Here is a 19553-nt window from a genome sequence, read left to right as displayed (position 1 = left end):
GACTGCAAGTATCCTTCTTTTCTCTGTTTCACTTTTCAGTATATTTGCCAATACTTTTCCAGGCTTGTTAGCTTGTTCAAAGTGTTTGTTTGACAAATCTTTGTTTCTCTTGCATTTCCTCTGTTTCAGTCTCATCAATTTGGCGTTTTAAAGTAGAGATCTTTAGTAGATCTCGTTTGTCTCTGGATTTTTGGTGGTCTTCTAATTTTTGCAACTGATCATAAAAAATATCAAGTCAATGATTCTTATCTTTTTTGGCTTTGGGCATTGGAGCTATTAATCTTCCTTTCATGAAAGTCTTATTTGCATCCCAAATTGTCTTAGCCGCAAAACCGGGCATTGTATTGAGTTCAAAAAAATCTTTGATTTCCTGTTGACATTGCTTTGTTGTATCTTTCTGAAGAAATAAATTATTCATACGCCATCTTCTTAATCCTTTCCTTTCTCCTAGTAGTTTTATCAATAGAGGATTATGGCCAGTGAAGGTTGCTGGGAGAATAGAAACTTCATCAATGTTACTTAGCAGAGAATTAGAAATCCAAGCTAGGTCGATCCTAGAATAAGAATTGTGTCTGCTCGAAAAGAAGGTAAAGTTTTTAACCTTGGGATGTTTAAATCTCCATACATCTGTTAGTCTCCAATCCTGTAAAAATTCAAATACAACTTTTGGTAGTTTACCACACTTCAGTTTGACCAATTTGTCAAGTTTTGTATCCATTACTCCATTCATATCCCCAACAACAACCATCTCCCCTTGATGGAAGTCAAGTAGATCTTTAAAAAAGTCTATATATTTTTTTCTTTTGCTTGATTTGGGGCATAAACATTGGCAATAGTAAATTTCCTGCCATCAGCTCCTTGCGCTATTAAAATTATATACCTTACACTTCTCCCTATTGAAATCCATTTTATTACTTATGGCCCAGCTCTCCAGTTTATCAAGGTCATTCTGAACTCTGACCCTATCCTCGGGTATTAACTACCCCTCCTAATTTGGTGTCATCTGCAAATTTGATTTGCATGCTCTCTATTCCGTCATCAAATCATTTATAAAAATATTAAATAGTACAACAAAAGTAATGGCTTTTGGTAATTGCCTTAATTATAGGAGGTGGAGCACAAATGGCCATGGGTTGGAACAGGTAACCCAATTCAAATATCTTGGAATGACAATCCAGGCATCTGGCTTCAAGCTGGCCCATAATACCTATGTTGCCAATTTAGGGGAAAGATCAGCCCGTTCAATAATAATTTTTTTCCGGACAAAAGGGGCACACTATATTCCAGCCACCCTTAAACTTTTTCTGGCGAAAACTCTAGCACAAATGTTATATGGAACACAACTTGGCTCTCTACCCTCATGTCTTATTCCCATGGAACGAGTGGAATCCAAGTTTCTTAGAGCTGCCCTGCAATTGCCAAGATGTGTTTCAGATGCTACGATCCGTTTAGAAACTGGCATGATGAAGGTGGAGGCAAGGGTTGTCTTGTCCTCGCTTTATCTCTGGCTGAAAATTAATTTCAACCTCAAGGGTCTTCTTCCACTGATTCTTTGTGATACCTTTAGTACAAAGTGGATAATAGCCATTGAAGACAAACTAAATAACCTGGGTTTTACCCCCCTAGCACTACTTCAGTTAGGGTGGGATCAAGCTAAGTCAACAATAAACGAAAGGGTTACAGATATTGAGCGACAAGTAGATCTAGCAAGAGTGCCCCTATTTATGGCTCCCCCCCACTCCAAATTTATCCTTGCACCGGCTGCCTATCTCCGTTACTTAGACATAAACAAATATAGGAGGGCTTTTACCTTGGTTAGGTGTGCAGCCTTACCCTCTGCTATGTTAGAGGAGAAATTCAAGAAGATTCCCAGGGCAGAGAGACTATGCCCCTGCAAATCCGGGGATTTAGAAACCACTGAACATAACTTTTACACTATACCCCGTTCTAAGTTTATTGAGCCCTTCATACTGAGAATGGGACCCGACAGGGAAAGAGAAAAGATAGAAAAGCACCTACAAGGAGATAATCCCTTAATCACCTCTCACGTAGCAAAATTTTGTACGGCTGCAATAAAAATTCGTTGCCACGGAGTAGTCTCTTAGTCCAAATGGCAGATGTAACTTGGATGTTATTTATTTTATTTTTTTAAGTGACTTAAGACTTGGACTGTAAACCTTTGTCGGTAAGACCATTTTAGTCCATGTATCTTGTTTTATCTGGCCATGGGCCACAAATAAACTATCTAACTATTAAATAGTACCGGTCCCAGGACAGACCCCTGTGGTACCCCAGTGGTCACTCCTCTCCAGGATAAAGTTGTGCCATTAATGAGCACCCTCTGGGTTCAGTTGGTCAACCAATTACCAATCCACCTAACAGTAGCAGTGTCCAGCCCACATTTTACTAGCTTTGTTCCAAGATCATGGGGGACTTTATCAAAGGCTTTACTGAAATCAAGGTACACTACATCCACAGCATTCCCTTCATTTACCATACTTGTCACTCTTTCAAAAAAAGATATGAGATTAGTTTGGCATGACCGGTTTTTGAGAAACCCATGTTGACTGTCAGTGATCACGGCATTTCTTTCTAAGTGCTTACAGACCGTCTGTTTAATTATCTGCTCTAGTATTTTACCTGGTATTGATGTCAGGCTGACTGGGCGATAATTGTTTGGGATTTCTTTCCCCCCCCTTTTAAAGATGGAGACCACATTAGCCCTCCTCCAGTCTGCTGGAACTTCTCCTGTTCTCCATGAATTCTCAAAGATTATTGCCAGTGGTTCTGAAATCACTTCAGCCAGTTCTTTTAACACTCTTGGATGCAGTTCATCCGGCTCCGGAGACTTGAATTCATTAAGAGAAGCCAGGTATTTCCATACTATCTCAGTGCCTATACTATGCTGTAATTCCCCTGCTCTGCTCCATTATTCCCACGTTGAGCACTATTCCCCTTTTGGGAGCAGACTGATACAAAAAAGGAGTTAAGTAATTCTGCCTTTTCTGCTTCCCCTGTTAATAACTCACCATCCTCTCCACGCAATGACCCGATCATTATCCTGATCTTCCTTTTGTTATGGACATAACCAAAAAACCCTTTTTTGTTGTTTTTAACCTTCCTGGCTAGCCAGAGCTCATTCTGTGCTTTAGCCTTCCTGACTTTCTCCCTACATGTGTGGCTACTTGTTTGAATTCCTCTTGGTTGATTTCTCCCTTTTTCCATTTCTTGTACATGCCCTTCTTAAATCCTATCTCAACCAAAAGTTCTTTAGACATCCACCCTGGTGTCTTCAAACCTCTACCTTTTTTTCTCCTCGTGGGAATTGATTGAAATTGCACCTTCAATATCTCCCTTTTGAGAATTTCCCATCCTTCATGTACTCCCTTCTCATTCAATATCGTCACCCATGGAATCACACCCAGTAGTTCCCTAAATTTATTGAAATCAGCTTTCTTAAAGTCTAGAATACATGCTTAACTATTTCTTGCTTCTTCATTGTTGTCAGGTGTGGATCCTTCTAATGCTGGAATGTCAATTAATGCTCTTTCTTGTTGACTGGTAACAAGTGATGTTCTGGTTGTGCCGGAGTGTTCTGCTCTTCACTATTTCTTTCTCATTGTGGAGAATAATTATACAACAGTTCTCTATGAGCTGACCAGCTTGTTCTTTATTCCTTACAATTTTCCTGCCCTTAGGTAGCGATATGTAAAGAGCATATGGGGCAATCCAACAGAATCTTACATTGTTCTTGTGGAGGATGGCACGTAACTCATCAAATTGTTTCCTTCTTGTATCACACTGGGGGGCAGGTCAGAGAAGACCAACACTTCTTTATTGTTATAAGTTAGTCTCTATTCTCTCTGTGCATGTAAAATTTCGTCTCTTGTTTTCTGATGTGCAAATTTAAACAGAATGTCTCTTGGAGTTTGATATTTCCTTGAGTATGCAGTTATCTCTGAAAAAAATTCAGTTTGGAGAAATTCTTTAAAGCATTTTTCCAGTTCTTTCAAGCAAAAACTTTCAGGCAAATTCCTAAATTTGAGGTTATGTTCTCTATTAATGATCTCCTGAAGATCAAAATGCTCTTTTGTTTCCTGATGCATTTCCTCTTGTGAATTCAGAATTTTTGTTTGCTGTTCTAATTTTTCTTCAGATTTCTGTTGTCTTTGCTGAAATGCTTTTATTTCTTTGGCATTGTCATCAGTTTTTTTTTCCAATCCTTGTTAAAGTCTCTTGTAGCTTTTTGTTGCTGTCTTGAAGGCACTTGTGTTTCCTCCTGTTTTTTTTTTACACTCTGTTCATTGAGTTGTAGCATAAGGTTTTAAAGATCTTCCATCAACAGACCCTCTTCTTCTGATGGGTTTTGTTTATTCTTCTTGGATTTTGGCATTTCTTCTTGTGGTGGTGAAAGTATAATGGTTACTGTCGGATTTCTAGTTTCTTTTGGTGTGGTAGCTGATTGTAGTACTTGAACTTCCCGGGGTGTCTGTGACCAGAATCACAAATCACAAAATCACACAAGGCTGGAAGAGACCACAAGGGCCATCCAGTCCAACCCTCGGCCATGCAGGATCCCACAATCAAAGCACTCCCGATAGATGGCCATTCAACCTCTGCTTAAAGACCTCCAAAGACAGGGACTTCCCCCACCCCGAGGCAGCACATTCCACCATTGAACTGCCCTCACTGTCAGAAAACTCTTTCTAATGTTTAGGTGGAATCGCTTTTCTCTTAGTTTAAATCCATTACTGCATGTCCTAGTCTCTGAAACAACAGAGAACAAGCTAGTTCCCTCATTAACATGGCAAACATGGCTATCATGTCACTGTCATGTAGAGAATGTTTCTGCTCAGGATATGTTCAGATCTTAGTGATCTAGTCTGACAGTTAATTGAGTTTGTATTGTGATTGGATGAATATATGTATATAAGTAGTGTGTATAAGTTTAACTCTGTAGAATCGATGTTCACAAGGCTAGTTACTCTGTTGGATTTTTGTACTATAAATAAATACTCACTGGTTTGCACCTAATTGTGTGTGAGCTTCTGCTATCTCATGAGTATAGACAAACCTGGGAAAAATCTGCTGATGTCAGGGTTATGGGCCCAGGTCTACTCGTGAGTAACAGAGCTCAGTGAGAGAAGTGAGTGTGCTGTTGTGTGCCAGAAGGAGCTGTGGAGCTGAAGGTTTCGAGTTTCAGCAAAGCTTGGAAACAACAGCAGACGCTGCCTAGAGATGGCTCAGCCAGGAGTAATGATACTGATAGAGAAGCTAAACTCCTCCAGTTGTGCGGTTTGGTCGGTCCCCATGGAACATTATCTTAAAAGAGAGGAGCTGTGGACAGTGATTGAAAGCCGACCAAAGACTCCTAAGGAGAAGGCTGACATCATGGTGTTAGCTGCTATGGTTTTAACAGTTGATAACTCACATCTTGGGTATGTAGCTGGAAAAGTTTCTGCTAGGGACGCTTGGAGAGTTCTACAAGCTGTGTACCTGAGAGACTTGGCTGGGTCAATGCTGTCTTTAACCAAAAGACTTTACAGAACTGTTCAGCTGCCAGGTCAGCCTGTGGCAGAACGGAGCCTTGGCTTACCTGTGAGGGCTCCTTCTTTCTCTGAGGGAAGAGGACATCTGATCAGCGGCTGTTTCCTTTTCCTATGCTCAGGGAGAGGCAGGATATTAAACCTTTTGCTGCCTGCCCTCTGCTGGAAAACGCCCTGAACTGTCAATTCGAGGATTTCCATAGCAGTGAAAAGAGACAGGAAGCACATAACACGTAATACAATAACATAACACGTAATGCAGAAAAACATGCAAGAATAATTGGCTGTAAATACGTAACAACAGGTAACGTAACGTGAAAAAACAGTGATTGTTAGAACATTGGGTAATAACACTCAGGACAGAGTGGATGGTTACTGTACTTTTGAAGTTAGCGCATCGTGATCCTTTTATTAATATTCTTCACCCTGGGTGGGCAAGATGTCCTCTTCCCTCAGAGAAAGAAGGAGCCCTCACAGGTAAGCCAAGGCTCCGTTCTCTTCTCTGAGGATCAGAGGACATCTGATCAGCGGGATTTTCAAAAGCTGTGTTATCTGGGTGGGATTAAGGATCCTTCGCTACTTGCTGCAGGACTTTTCTCCCAAAGGCCGCATCCACAGAGGCATAGGTGTTGATTTTGTAGTGCCTGACGAATGTGGAGGGGCTTGACCAAGTGGCCGCTCTGCAGATTTCTTCCACTGATGCTTGCGCATCAAAGGCCGCTGAAGTCGCTGCGCTACGCACCGAGTGCGCTGTAATCCCCTGCGGAGAGGACATGCCAGAATGTTTGTAGCAGAGTTGAATGCATTGTTTGAGGCACTTGCTAATGCTTGGATTAGACATCTTGGATCCCTTGTTGGGTGGAGAAATTGACACAAAAAGGGCCTCCGAGCGTCTGAAGGGCTTAGTCCACTTAAGATAAATTCGGAGTGCTCTCCTCAGATCCAAGGTGTGCCAGTTCTTTTCTCTTGGATGAGTCGGATTGGGGCAAAAAGATGGTAAGATTAGCTCTTGTTGCCTGTGAAAACTGGAGTTCACCTTTGGTATAAAAGTTGGGTCCGGCCTAAGGACCACTTTGTCTGCGTGGAATACGCAAAGGCTGTCCCTGGAAGGAAGAGCACCCAACTCTGAAACTCGTCTCGCTGAGGTGACTGCGACGAGAAAAAGAACCTTCATACGTAGGAAGGCCAAGGCGACCTCTCTCAAAGGTTCGAACGGTGGTTTAGTCAGGGTGTTTAGAACTAAGTTCAGACGCCAGGTAGGGAACCTGTGTACAGTAGGCGGAGATATGTAGGAAACCCCTTTTAGGAAGGTGGTGACGTGAGGGTGTCGAGTCGTGGGGTAGCCATCTAGGTGGGTGAGTACAGTGGCTATGGCCGCGACCTGTCTGCGAAGAGTGGACGCCTTTAGTTTAAGGTCCAAACCATCTTGTAGAAAGCGTAGAAGGTCAGCTGTTGTAATGGTTAGGGGATCCAGTCGCTTTCTAGCACACCAACGCTCAAACATCTTCCAGGTAAAGTTGTATATGCGTTTTGTTGACAATTTTCTGGCTTCTAACATGGTGGACACTACCTGTTCTGAGTATCCCCAGCTCAGCATCCGCTGCCTTTCAAGTCCCAAGCGGTCAGTTTTAACCATGACGGGTCCGGGTGCAAAATGGGGCCTTGTTGAAGAAGATCTGGGTACTGGGAGCTCCCACGGTTCTTGAATGGATAGTTCTCTCAGCGCTGGGAACCAAGGACGGCAACGCCAGTGAGGCGCAATCAGGATGACGTGGGCCTGCTGTGTTCGAATCTTCCGGATAACCTTGGGGAGTATCGGGAGGGGCGGGAAGGCATATAGTGTCTCCCTTGGCCAAGGAGTCTCTAAGGCATCGACGCCCTCTGCCTCTGGGTGATTGTACCTGGAGAAGAATCTCTGTAGTTGTCGGTTCTTCGATGAGGCGAACAGATCCACTGACGGACGACCGAATCTCGCATGGATGAGGTGAAAGATTTCCCTTTTTATAGTCCATTCTCCTTCGTCCACCGTCTGTCTGCTCAGCCAGTACTTGCAAGTTTAGGACACCTTTTATGTGTTCCGCCCTTATTGAGGCGATATGTTTTTCCGCCCAGTTGAGGATGATTAGGGCCTCTGCGTGGAGGGAGGAGGAACGAGACCCTCCTTGCCTGTTTATATACGCTTTCGCTGACACGTTGTCCGTTCTGATGAGGATGTGTCTGTTCTCTATCATTGGCTGGAACTGAAGAAGAGCTTTGTGGATGGCCCTCAACTCTAGTTTGTTGATATGGAGACGAGTCTCCGACATTGTCCACTGACCCTGCACTATGTGATGCTGTATAGTTGCTCCCCAGCCTTCTAAGCTCGCGTCCGTAAAAATCTGAATCGCGGAGTCTTGTATGTACGAGAGTCCTTTGGCCAGGTTTTCTCGGCGTACCCACCACTTGAGGCTGCTCCTGACTTGTTGGGACAGAGCCATGCGAGGGTTTCTCTTTTGGGAGATCTGTACCTGGTAAGGTTTCAGGAACCATTGAAGAGACCTCATGTGTAGACGAGTCCATGGTACCAGACCTATGCAGGACACCATAAGGCCTTGGAGACTTACTAGAGAAGAGAGACCCGTCGTTCTCGCCAACATGGTGGTTTTGGCTAGGGTGATCAGTTTGGAGATCTTGTCCTGAGGAAGGAACATCTTGTTTTGCGAAGTGTCATGATGGCTCCCAGATGGTGTATTGATTGAACAGGCGTAGTTAGACTCTTTGACATGTTCACCAAGAAGCCGTGGTGGATCAAGGTCTGAACAACAACAAGGTGTAGTTGACCGTAGGTGAAGCGGAGGTATCTGCGATGGGATGGGTGTATCAAGATGTGAAGATACGCCTCCGTCAGGTCGATAGATGTAAGGTATGCCCGAGGTCGTAGAGCCTCCACAATGGAGCGGAGTGTCTCCATCCAGAAGTGTTTTTTGCAGACAAAGCGGTTGACATACTTCAGATCCAGTATTGCCCTCCAATCTCCATTTCTTTTGGGCACTGTAAAGAAAAAGGAGTACACCCCTTCTCGCCGCTCTGAGCTTGGGACGTGTTCTATTGCCTGGATCTCTAAGAGGTGTTGGATGGCTGCCTGGGTCCGAAGGGCTTTGTCTGGTCTTCGAGAGATCGGAGATATAACGTAACGATTTGGAGGGGGTCTTAGAAATTCTATGCTGTAGCCTTGGCGAATTAGTTGTTGCACCCAGGCATCTGTGTGAGGAGAGTCCCAGATGTTTGCAAAATAAATAAGTCTGCCCCCTACTGGAATTGCTGAAGAGTCATTGCTTGTTTTGTTTGTCACCAAATCGTGGTGACTTCTCTGGACCTTGGTTCTGGAAGGCAGATCCCTTTCCGAATCTTGAACCTCTCCTGAAGGATCCTCGGCCTGAACTCCAGCCGCCTCTTCGTCCATCGGATCTGGAGCGAGCCATGAAGTGGAAGGTCCGAAAGGTCCGAAAGGAATGTGAAAATGATGGTTTTCCATCTTTCTTGAGGTACTTAGGTAATGCTTTCTTCTTGTCTTTGGTCTCTATGAGGATGTCATCTAGCTTGGGACCGAAGAGACGACCTCCCTCAAAGGGGTATCCCAGAAGTATGGATTTTGACCCTGCGTCAGCCGACCAGGATCTAATCCAGGCTGCCCTTCTAGCCGCCGAGAACGCTGCCAAAGATTTTGCTGTGAAGGACATAGAGTCCAGGGTAGCATCGGCCATGAAGTTGGAGGCTTTTAGGAGCCTGTTTAGGCCATCCAGCACTCTCTTGTTTTCCTGTGGAAGCAAGTCAATAATCTTCCTAATCTACATTATACTAGCTCTTGCCACCAGGGCTGCTGTGGCTGATGCCTGGGTAGACAGAGCTGCAGTCTCATGCGTCTTTTTTGTGGCATAATCATTTTTTCTATCTAGGGGATCTTTTATGCTACCTGCCCCGTCCTCTGATATTAAGCCCGAGGATTGTAGATCTGTCACGGGCTTCTACCAGGGGTACTTGCAATAAGGTCATGGCTCTGGGTTCCAGGGTATACAACTTTTTTATTGAAGCTGGCAGCTGCTTAGTTGACATGGGTTTTTGCCACTCTGCCTTAATTAAGTCTACAAAATACTCAGGGAAAGGCACTGAAAGTGGTTTAGACTGTAATCTGGCAAAAAACTCCTTAGAACCCCTGAATTTAGTTTTGCTTTTAATAATTTCAGTGTCCTCATCTTCATAGAGGTCAAGGGCTGCCATGACTTTACATAAGAAGGACTGGTAGTCTTCTGCCTTGAATAAACGTGGGTGGAGATCTTGGCCCTGGGCCCCCCCTTCTTGCTCCTCTTCTGAGAACTGTCCTTCTTCTCTCTCCTCATCTTCGGAAGAGAGATGCTGGTGAACTGTCTTGGAATTGGGGGGTGGGGGTGCCTTTCTGGCTGCCTTTGTTGGCCAGGCAGAGCTGGAACCTTGGGCTGTAGGCTCTGAACGCACAGAGCCTCTAGATGGGGAGGATGCCCTTGAACTCAATGGCCCCCTGGAAGACGATTCCCCAAGGAGGGCAAATTCCTCTCGTAAAGCCCTTCTCATAAGCTCAAGCATCCCCTGCTCACTAGCCCCCCCGCCGTTAAAAGGGGAAGGGAGGTTTGTACATTACCGCCTGCACTGCACGTAGCCGATTCTCCCTTGGAGCTGGCAATACGGGCGGGCTCTGCGCTCTCACCCTCGTCACCCATCAGGGACGAACGGGGAGGCTCCGCGGTTGTTTTCTCGGTGCGCGTCTTTTTCGCGCCTTTTTCTCCGTCGTCCTCAGCCGGCTTCCTCTTTGATTTGGCCGCCGCGGCGGGAGTCTCCTGGCGCCGCTTGCCCTTCCCTCCGCAGTTTTCTGCTGGCTTGTGCCGGCGGGAGGGAAGGAGCTCCGTTGCCACTGCCTCATCTCCTGAGAGGAGTTCCTCCCCAGACTGCTCTGGCGACGCCGCCATTTTCCTCAGAGAGGGAAAATATGGAGGCACAGGAGGAGGGGAGGGAAACGGAGCACAAAAGGACAAAGGCGGCCACGGGAGGAAGGGAACACAACGAACGGAGGGGAACAGTTGTTAGGAGACAGAAATATAGGATGGTAAGGTTGAAAGTAGACGATTAAAGGAGTAAGTTGTAAGGCCTAGCTACGGAGCTCGCTCCAACGCTGCTTCTCCCTCTGAGGCAGGAGGAGAATTGGCAGTTCAGGGCGTTTTCCAGCAGAGGGCAGGCAGCAAAAGGTTTAATATCCTGCCTCTCCCTGAGCATAGGAAAAGGAAACACCCGCTGATCAGATGTTCTCTGATCCTCAGAGAAGAGAACACATAAATTGTCTGGCTGGCATTTACCGTGACTTGGAATTACGTGGGAAGCATTTTGAGGAGGCTGATAAGGTTTTCCTATTGCTGAGTTCCCTGGAACCAAGTTTTGATGTGCTCGTCACCTCCCTGGAGACGTGTGATTTTGGCAAGTTAACCTGGGAGTATACAACAGGTCTTTTGATGGATCATACTTTTTGTCAGAAGAAGACTGCTGTTTCTCATCAGACCATACAGCAGGGACCCTGTGGAAGCAAGCCAGCAACAGCTGTGGAGGAGTCGCCCAGCAACAGCAAAGGCTGCAGTTCCAGCAAGCAGCAACTCCCCCAACCATTGCAGGAAAAAGCCTTGGGAGTACGCAGGTGTTATGGCTGTGGATCGTCTACTCATCTTCATCGCGACTGCCCTGAGAGGAGAGAGAAGAGAGTGCAGTAAATTTTGAGCTTAGGCTAGATGCAGACGATGGTAAACTAAAAGCTTACGCAGATGCCAGTTGGGGGGATAGAGAGTTTGCAAGGTCCACCACTGGATATGTAATTTACTTTGGAAATGCACCAATACATTGGAAAGCTGTAAAACTTTCATGTCATTGTCAACATGTGAAGCTGAATATGCTACTATCAGCAATGTCTCTACTCAGACTGAATGGTTCTGTTTTTTACTAGGAGAACTGTATATGCCTGTAACTGAAATGTGACAATGCAGCTGCTACACATTGTAGTAATGAAAACTGTTTTTCAAGTAAAAGTAAACACATAGCAGTCAGGTACAATAATGTGATGGATGCAATTCAAAGAAAACTAATAACAATTGTAAAGTGTACCTCAACTGAAAATGTAGCATATTTGTTTACAAAATGTTTTGACAAGACAAGATTTGAGCAGTTAACTAAAATGATCCTTCACCAACATTAGGAGTGTCATATAGAGAATGTTTCTACTCAGGATATGTTCAGATCTTAGTGATCTAGTCTGACAGCTGACAAGTGCTGTAGAATGCTGATTGAGGGCAGCTGCCAATTATTCAGTTAAGAGCAGCTGTACTGAGCTGATGCAAGCATTGAGTTTGTATTGTGATTGGATGTATATAAGTAGTGTGTATATGATAAGTTTAACTCTGTAGAGTCGATGTTCACAAGGCTAGTTACTCTGTTGGATTTTTGTACTATAAATAAATACTCACTGGTTTGCATGTATATTGGATGTATATATGTATATAAGTAGTGTGTATATGATAAGTTTAACTCTGTAGAGTCGATGTTCACAAGGCTAGTTACTCTGTTGGATTTTTGTACTATAAATATACTCACTGGTTTGCACCTAATTGTGTGTGAGCTTCTGCTATCTCATGAGTATAGACACGCCTGGGAAAAATCTGCTGATGTCACTCACCCCTTAACCTTCTCTTTAACTAAACAAACCCAGCTCCTTCAGTCTCTTCTCAGTAATTATAAAGCTTAAAACTGATTGTTTATAGTTTAGCAAAATAGCCTCCAGGAAGAGGATGTCCATATTTGGTAATGCAATGGGAGGCTACTGAGCATGAGCAGTAAGAATAAGAATTGCACATTTCTCAAAGTCAACCTCATTGTAGGTGACTGAAACAGAAAGGCTAGTACTTCAGACCTCTCTCAGAAGAAGGCATTGGTATGTATGGCTTTACAAATAGATTATTCTAGAGTGTGAATTAGATACTTTGAACTAAATCAGACTTCTTTAACTGTTATATTTTATATGTATGTATACATACATATGTATGTAGAACTTGCTTGCTTTACTGAATACATTCTTACTGAATGTAAAGACTTTGTAATACATGCATATACACACATATATACATATTTACTTGGAGTACATCAATAAAGACTTGCTTTTTTAAGTGAGTAAAGTAGTTGAGTCCTGCTTAGTAGGTGACTGGCTGAATAAGATAACATACCACTTCTCAGGAAGGGGTCAATTCTAAGAGCCTAGTCACTTGAAAAGCACGGACCCGCTTCAACATGAAGCTGCCTTATACTGAACCAGACCCTTGGTCCATCAAAGTCAGTATTGTCTACTTGGACCGGCTGCTGCTCTCCAAGGTCTCAGGTAGGGGTCTTTTGCATCACCTATCTGCCTGGTCCCTTTAACTGGAGATGCCGGGGATTGAACCTGGGACTTTCTGCATGCCAAGCAGATGCTCTACCACTGAGCCACAGCCCCTCAGCTTGAATTTTTCACCACTGCAATATAAAGGGTTGACATTTTCATTGAGCTATCCACAACAGCCAGATCTCTTTCCCTCTCAGCCTCACCTGGTCAAGATACAATCAGTATTTTGTTGTGGTGGTGGTGTGCATTACCTTACACTTACCAGCATGGAACTTGGTTCTTTCCCATTCACCCACAGTAAGAGAGATCCTCCTGTAGATCATCACAACCTGCATTGGTTCTTACCACTCTGAATTGTTTGGCATATCTTGGCCACTACGTTATCACTGCCTGTGGAACGCCCCACTTAAAGATTTGTGGCTTGTTTGTGCTTTCGCTAGCATGCTTAAAGGAAGGACCTGTTATGTAGAGACCAAGCCAGGTAGTGGCATGGATCCTAGTTTGTTAGGTAGGCTTGATGATGGTGTCTATAGTATTGACTTTTCATGCCTGAAGTAAAGGAGAAGTAAATGCAGCAGTGAGGTAAATCTCACACAAACATGGAGTTTTGTGTGATGTTGTGCTGAACTACACACATACACACAGTACTCGTACACGTAGCCCCATTTGTATGTTATAGCTCTGTAACTTCAATGGGACTGAAAGCAGTGGATTTAGAAAGATGTAACTTTGCTCAGGATTGCACAGTTAACGAGGAGTACTTAGATAAAAGGTGGTTCGTGACTGCAGCCCTATTCCCTCCATAGTAATCACTAAAGCATATGCCATAAGAGAACTTGTGTGCCCTGAAAAATATATAAATGAAACAAAGCCTTCTGTAATCCCAAAACATGTCTGGACACAAGAGTGTGCCTGTGTGTCTCTGCGTGAGTCTCTGCACTGGCCTTGCCTCCTTCCAATAAGCTTTGTCTGGTGTTAGGTAATTCTACTATATCTTCACTTTAGGACTGATTGAATCATGGTTGATGCAGAGATGTAGGTGAATTAAAATGCCAATCTAAGCAGCTCCAAGCAACAGACTTTTAATACTATAACTCCACTTAAGATGGTTTTATTCATTGCTCTGAGAGCTGTTGCCAGCTGCATCTCTGTATGTGCCCCTGCTCTGTGCCCACCCCCTTCAGGCCAGCAGGTATGCTCAGAAGAGTAATAGATTCTGTCCACTATAAAATAAAATCTGTATGGAGAAGTGCAGTTGAAGTGCATTAATTTGGTCTCCTTAAGAAGGTCTCTATTTTTATGGGTTCTTATCACCCCAGTGGGTATACAACTCAGTCAGAAGACGCAGAATCCAAAGTCTTATTGATATGAATGAAGCAGTTTATTGGTAGGCATTACTACACAATACATTACAGAAGCAAATTGCAAACTGAATCAGATGCATGATATGGGAATCAATATGCAAAAGGCAGGGATACAAAACCCATCAGAAAAATGCATATGATTTCAGCAAATAATATTGGATACATAATGCTTATGTATTCCATATTATTTTCTGTAATAAGGGGGTGCACTTGGGGCGAAAGGGGGAATTCCTGGGGCAAAAGGGCCCCGGAAGCTAACTAAAGTCAGCCCTGCCCCCATGAACTAGGGCTGTGCATGTTGATAAACCCGAACTAAAAAAAAACCCAGAAAAAAGCTATTTTGGTACATTTTGGGTTGGGCTTTACCAAGTCCCTAAAACGGGAGTATGGCAAAGCCGAATTTGCTAACCCCCCAAAAAACTGGATAAATATCAGGCTTTTTCGGGACTGGCTTTCCATGGCTCCTGTGTGGACATTTTTGCAGGTAGGGCCCCCAAATTTTCAGCATGGCTCCAAGGGACTCTCCTTGCAAGAACCCCAAGTATAGAGGAGCCAGGCGAACTTTCCCATGGTTTAAAGCCTGGCTCCTCCATAGAGGTACATAGCAAAGTTCCCACTAAAGAATCTGAATACAGCCACTTCGCTATTTCTTTTCTATGGAGGAGGAAGAGGCGACCCCTTCCAGACCCCATAATTCCGGACCCCCTGATCCAATCTTCACCAAACCTGGGGGTTCTAGCAAGGAGACCTAGAGCCAGGGTGAAAATTTGGGGGCTCTACCTACAAAAATGCTCACCCAGGAGCCCATATGCTTTATTTTTTTGGGAAACCCGGGGGGGAAAGCCAAATTCCCATATTTACTGGTATGGGAATTTGGCTTATTTCAGGTTTCTTGAAAGTATTCGGGTCCAATAAACCTGAATCCAAAATTTCCCGAATTTTATTATTATTTTTTGCACAGCCCTACCGCGAACGCTTCCTCTGGCACCAGCACAAGCCCCCGCTCTGGAGAAACTCTGTTGGTGAGGCTCCACCGGCACTGCAGCGCCAGCGTAAGTGGCCCTGCACTGGTGATAGTGCTGCTGCAGGGGTTACCCCAGCTCCTAATGCGATTTGGCCCCCCTTCATGATTGCACTGTAAAAGTTATATTATGACAGAAGTTACAATTAAATTGATTACACCAGAAAAAATAAAAAGCAAGAATATAACAACAGTGATACAATGACAATAGGCAATTATGATACAAAGTGATACAAAGACAACAGCAATTATGAGCCATATATAGCATGAATTATTTTATTATTATGGCAATAGCCAGATAAGCTGCAAACCTTGTCAGTAAAACCGATTACATAATAAAAATCTCTATATACAAAATCAGATAAAATTAAATGAATTAAAAATCACCTTGTTCACACAGGCACATATCAATTAAAAATCACTAATACCCTTCTCCGAGCGGATTTTAATAGCTGCAGAGCAATACTTGGCTACTTGCAAAGATCGCTGAAAGTCTCCCTCCCATAAGAGGAATTTAATTTTCTCTTCCTCTGAACTGGCTTCCATTGTGCTAATAAGAGGTAATATATAGCAGAATAATATTGTGCTTGTAATTATCCTATTCTTAGCATAAGTCATAGAATGCTTTAATACTTGAAAAACACGGTATTGTATTGGACAATATTATAAAATGAATTATGAAATAAAATAGATTAAAATACTTGCAGTGGTAATTATTATTTTGAATTTCTAAAAATACTTCCCGAACATTAAACATTGAATTTCCCCTTGTGCTGTGGTGACAGCTGCTGCCAAAGCAATAATTTAAAAAAAATCTGCACAGCCAATCAAATCTCCACTGGGTAATTAGGAGCCTTACAGGTGCGGGTCAAAAGCCCCTGCCACTTTCAAAACCACTTGGTGGGCATCAGGAAAGGTATTGTGGGTGTCACAGTGCCCACAGGCACTATGTTTGGGACCTCTGGGCAAAGGCAGTACAACAATGGCACCTCACTACTCAGGGGAAGAGTCAGAGGCATGACTTAATTTCCTCCTCATTAAATGCTCAGAACAGTGTGACTCATCCAGAAACTGGATGTTGGGCTGGCAACTTCTATGTGAGAATTCTTATTCTTTCACAATCTAAGCAAATTGGATTGTACAGTTGATTGATCCTTCTAACTTGAATTCCATTTTTTCCCTCTTGTATACAAAGGCTCTACAATAAATACGACACAGTCTTTGAATCATAGAATCATAGAGTTGGAAGGGACCACCAGGGTCATCTAGTCCAGCCCCCTGCATAATGCAGGAAATTTCGAACTACCTCCCCCACACACACCCAGTGACCCATATTTCATGCCCAGAAGATGGCCAAGGTGCCCTCCCTCTCATGATCTGCCTAAGGTTACAGAATCAGCATTGCTGACAGATGGCCATCTAGCCTCTGCTTAAAAACATCCAGGGAAGGAGAGCTCACCGCCTCCTGAGGAAGCCTGTTCCACTGAGGAACCGCTCTGTTAGAAAATTCTTTCTAATGTCTAGATGGAAACTCTTTTGATTTAATTTTAACCCGTTGGTTCGACCTTTTGGAAGCAACAGAAAACAACTCGGCACCATCCTCTATATGTCAGCCCTTCACAAGTACTTGAAGATGGTTATCATATCCCCCGTCTTCTCTTCAGGCTAAGCATACCCAGCTCCTGCAACCTTTCCTCATAGTATTTGGCCTCCAGACCCCTCGCCATCTTGGTTGCCCTCCTCTGGACACGTTCCAGCTTGTCTACATCTTTCTTAAATTGCGGTACCCCAAACTGAACACAATACTCTAGGTGAGGTCTAACCAGAGCAGAGTAAAGTGATACCATCACTTCGCATGATCTGGACACTATACTTGTGTTGATACAGCCCAAGATCACATTTTCCTTTTTGTCAGGATCAGGCATCTGTCCCTAGCATCCCATAAGCAAACTCATCCAGACAGGTAGATCTGAAGCAGTAACACTTTATTGAGAGCAAAAGGCAGATTTAAGAGCTGACTGCCCCCTGTCAGGTGAGGCTGGTAATGGCGATTATAGGCAGGTTGCATGTTTAAAAGCACTACAGGCTGCGAAGGTAAACATGGCTAAGCAACCCCGAGATAAGCGATTCCCAGGAAGGAAGACTAAACATTAGCGCAGCTGTGGAAAACACGATGAGTGAAACTGTGCACAGATGTTTACAGGCATGAGAACCAAGGACTTGACATGTAGCCAGAAACTGGCCTAACTCATGTCAAGAGCCTTTACTCCTGCTAACGGCAAAGGCCTGACACTTTTTAGCTACCGCATCACAATGCTGGCTCATGTTCAGTGTTTGGTCTACTAAGACCCCAAGATCCTTTTCACACACACTACTGCTAAGACAAGTCTCCCCCATCCTATAATTATGCATTTGATTTTTTCCACCTAAATGCAGAACTTTACATTTATCTTTGTTGAAGTGCATTTTATTAGTTTTAGCCCAATTCTCCAGCCTGTCAAGATCATCCTGTATCCTGGCTCTGTCTTGTATTTGCTACCCCTCCCAATTTAGTATCATCTGCAAATGACACTGCAAATGAGCCCCGTGGCGCAGAGTGGTAAAGCTGCAGTACTGCAGTCGAAGCTCTGCTCACGACCTGAGTTCGATCCCAACGGAAGTTGGTTTCAGGTAGCCGGCTCAAGGTTGACTCAGCCTTCCATCCTTCCGAGGTCAGTAAAATGAGTACCCAGCTTGCTGGGGGTAAAGGGAAGATGACTGGGGAAGGCACTGGCAAACCACCCCACAAACAAAGTCTGTTTAGAAAACGTCGGGATGTGACGTCGCCCCATGGGTCAGGAATGACCTGGTGCTTGCACAGGGGACCTTTACCTTTTACTATTCCTTCATCCAAATCACTTATAAACATATAACAACACAGGGCCCAGGGCTGAACCCTGAGGCACTCCACTAGTCACTTTTCTCCAAGTGGATGAGGAACCATTAATAAGCACTCTTTGGGTGCAATCTGTCAACCAGTTACAGATCCGCCTAACAGTAATGGGATCTAAACCACATTTTCCCAATTTGTCAATGAGAATACTATGTGGAACCTTATCAAAAGCCTTACTGAAATCAAGATAAACCATGTCTACAGAATTCCCCTGATCCAGCAAGGTAGTAACTTTCTCAAAAAAGGAGATAAGATTAGTCTGACAAGACTTGTTCTTGAGAAACCCATGCTGGCTCTTAGTGATCAGATCCATCCTTTTAAAATTCACAAGGACTGATTGATGATTTCTTCAAAAACTTTTCTCGGTATAGAAGTCAAGCTGATGGGTCGGTAGTTACCCGGAAACATCCAAATGTTGTTTTCTCCCCATCATTTCTGTATCCTGTCATTTTATCTGTAACTGGGAGATTTTTTTAAAAATCCTTTAAAAAAAACAGAAAAAGGGGAAGCTGAAAATCCAGCAACTAAATGGTTTTTAAAAAGAAGAAAAAAGATACATACTGGAGACTAAAATATAACTGGTGACAGATACACACATAAGTTTCTATATAACATTTCTAAATATCCAAAAACATGTCCATAAGCAATTGCTGTCTATATGCTATGCATTTAAATCGTGATATTATTGATATTGATATAAATTGAGAAGCACCCAAAGACCGAGAAAAAGAGAGTGGATAGACAGAAAGGAGGGAATCGGGCAGAGAGATGGACCTCATCAAAGGCACCTACTAAAAAACATATGACGGTCACAAATAGACAAGGTCAGACACTTTCAGTGTTTTCCACATGCTATCTGATTGGGTAACTATTCCCATTTGGAGGAATACATTGTTGTCTGGGTTATACAAAACATTCACCTTCAGTTTTAAAAAAGTTTCTCTCTCTCTTAGCAGAGAACAGAAAGGAGGGAAGCCAAATGCTGTTCAGCCTCACCAAGCCAGGCTTTAGATATTGCTAATGACCTCCCTGGCTGGAGACAATTCCACTGTGATGTGGAGCAAGGCTGGCTGCCTGAAAAAACTGCCCAAGCTAATGGGAAGCTACTAGAACACTGTTAAGTCCTGTGTTAAAGAGCTTGCCTTAGAATAGTTGCAGGTGCTGTTGGATTTGAATCTGCCTCAATTTTGTGCAAGTACAATTAGTTGTCCATGTAGTCATCAGGTAAGGGTAGTGGGAGATGCAGGCCCAAGACAGGTCTTGAACA

The 19553-nt window shown here is 43.7% G+C and overlaps 1 protein-coding gene across 1 annotated transcript in view; it reads right to left on the bottom strand.

Annotated features, from left to right (window-relative positions):
- The window catches only part of LOC130490550 (zinc finger protein 208-like), a 157849-nt gene that overhangs the window by 80247 nt on the left and 58049 nt on the right, over positions 1 to 19553 (bottom strand). The gene's annotated exons all lie outside the window — the stretch shown is intronic.

The sequence above is a fragment of the Euleptes europaea genome, chromosome 1, assembly GCF_029931775.1.
Source record: "Euleptes europaea isolate rEulEur1 chromosome 1, rEulEur1.hap1, whole genome shotgun sequence".
In the NCBI taxonomy this organism is placed as follows: domain Eukaryota; kingdom Metazoa; phylum Chordata; class Lepidosauria; order Squamata; family Sphaerodactylidae; genus Euleptes; species Euleptes europaea.
This window is presented reverse-complemented; position numbering and strand designations above follow the sequence as displayed.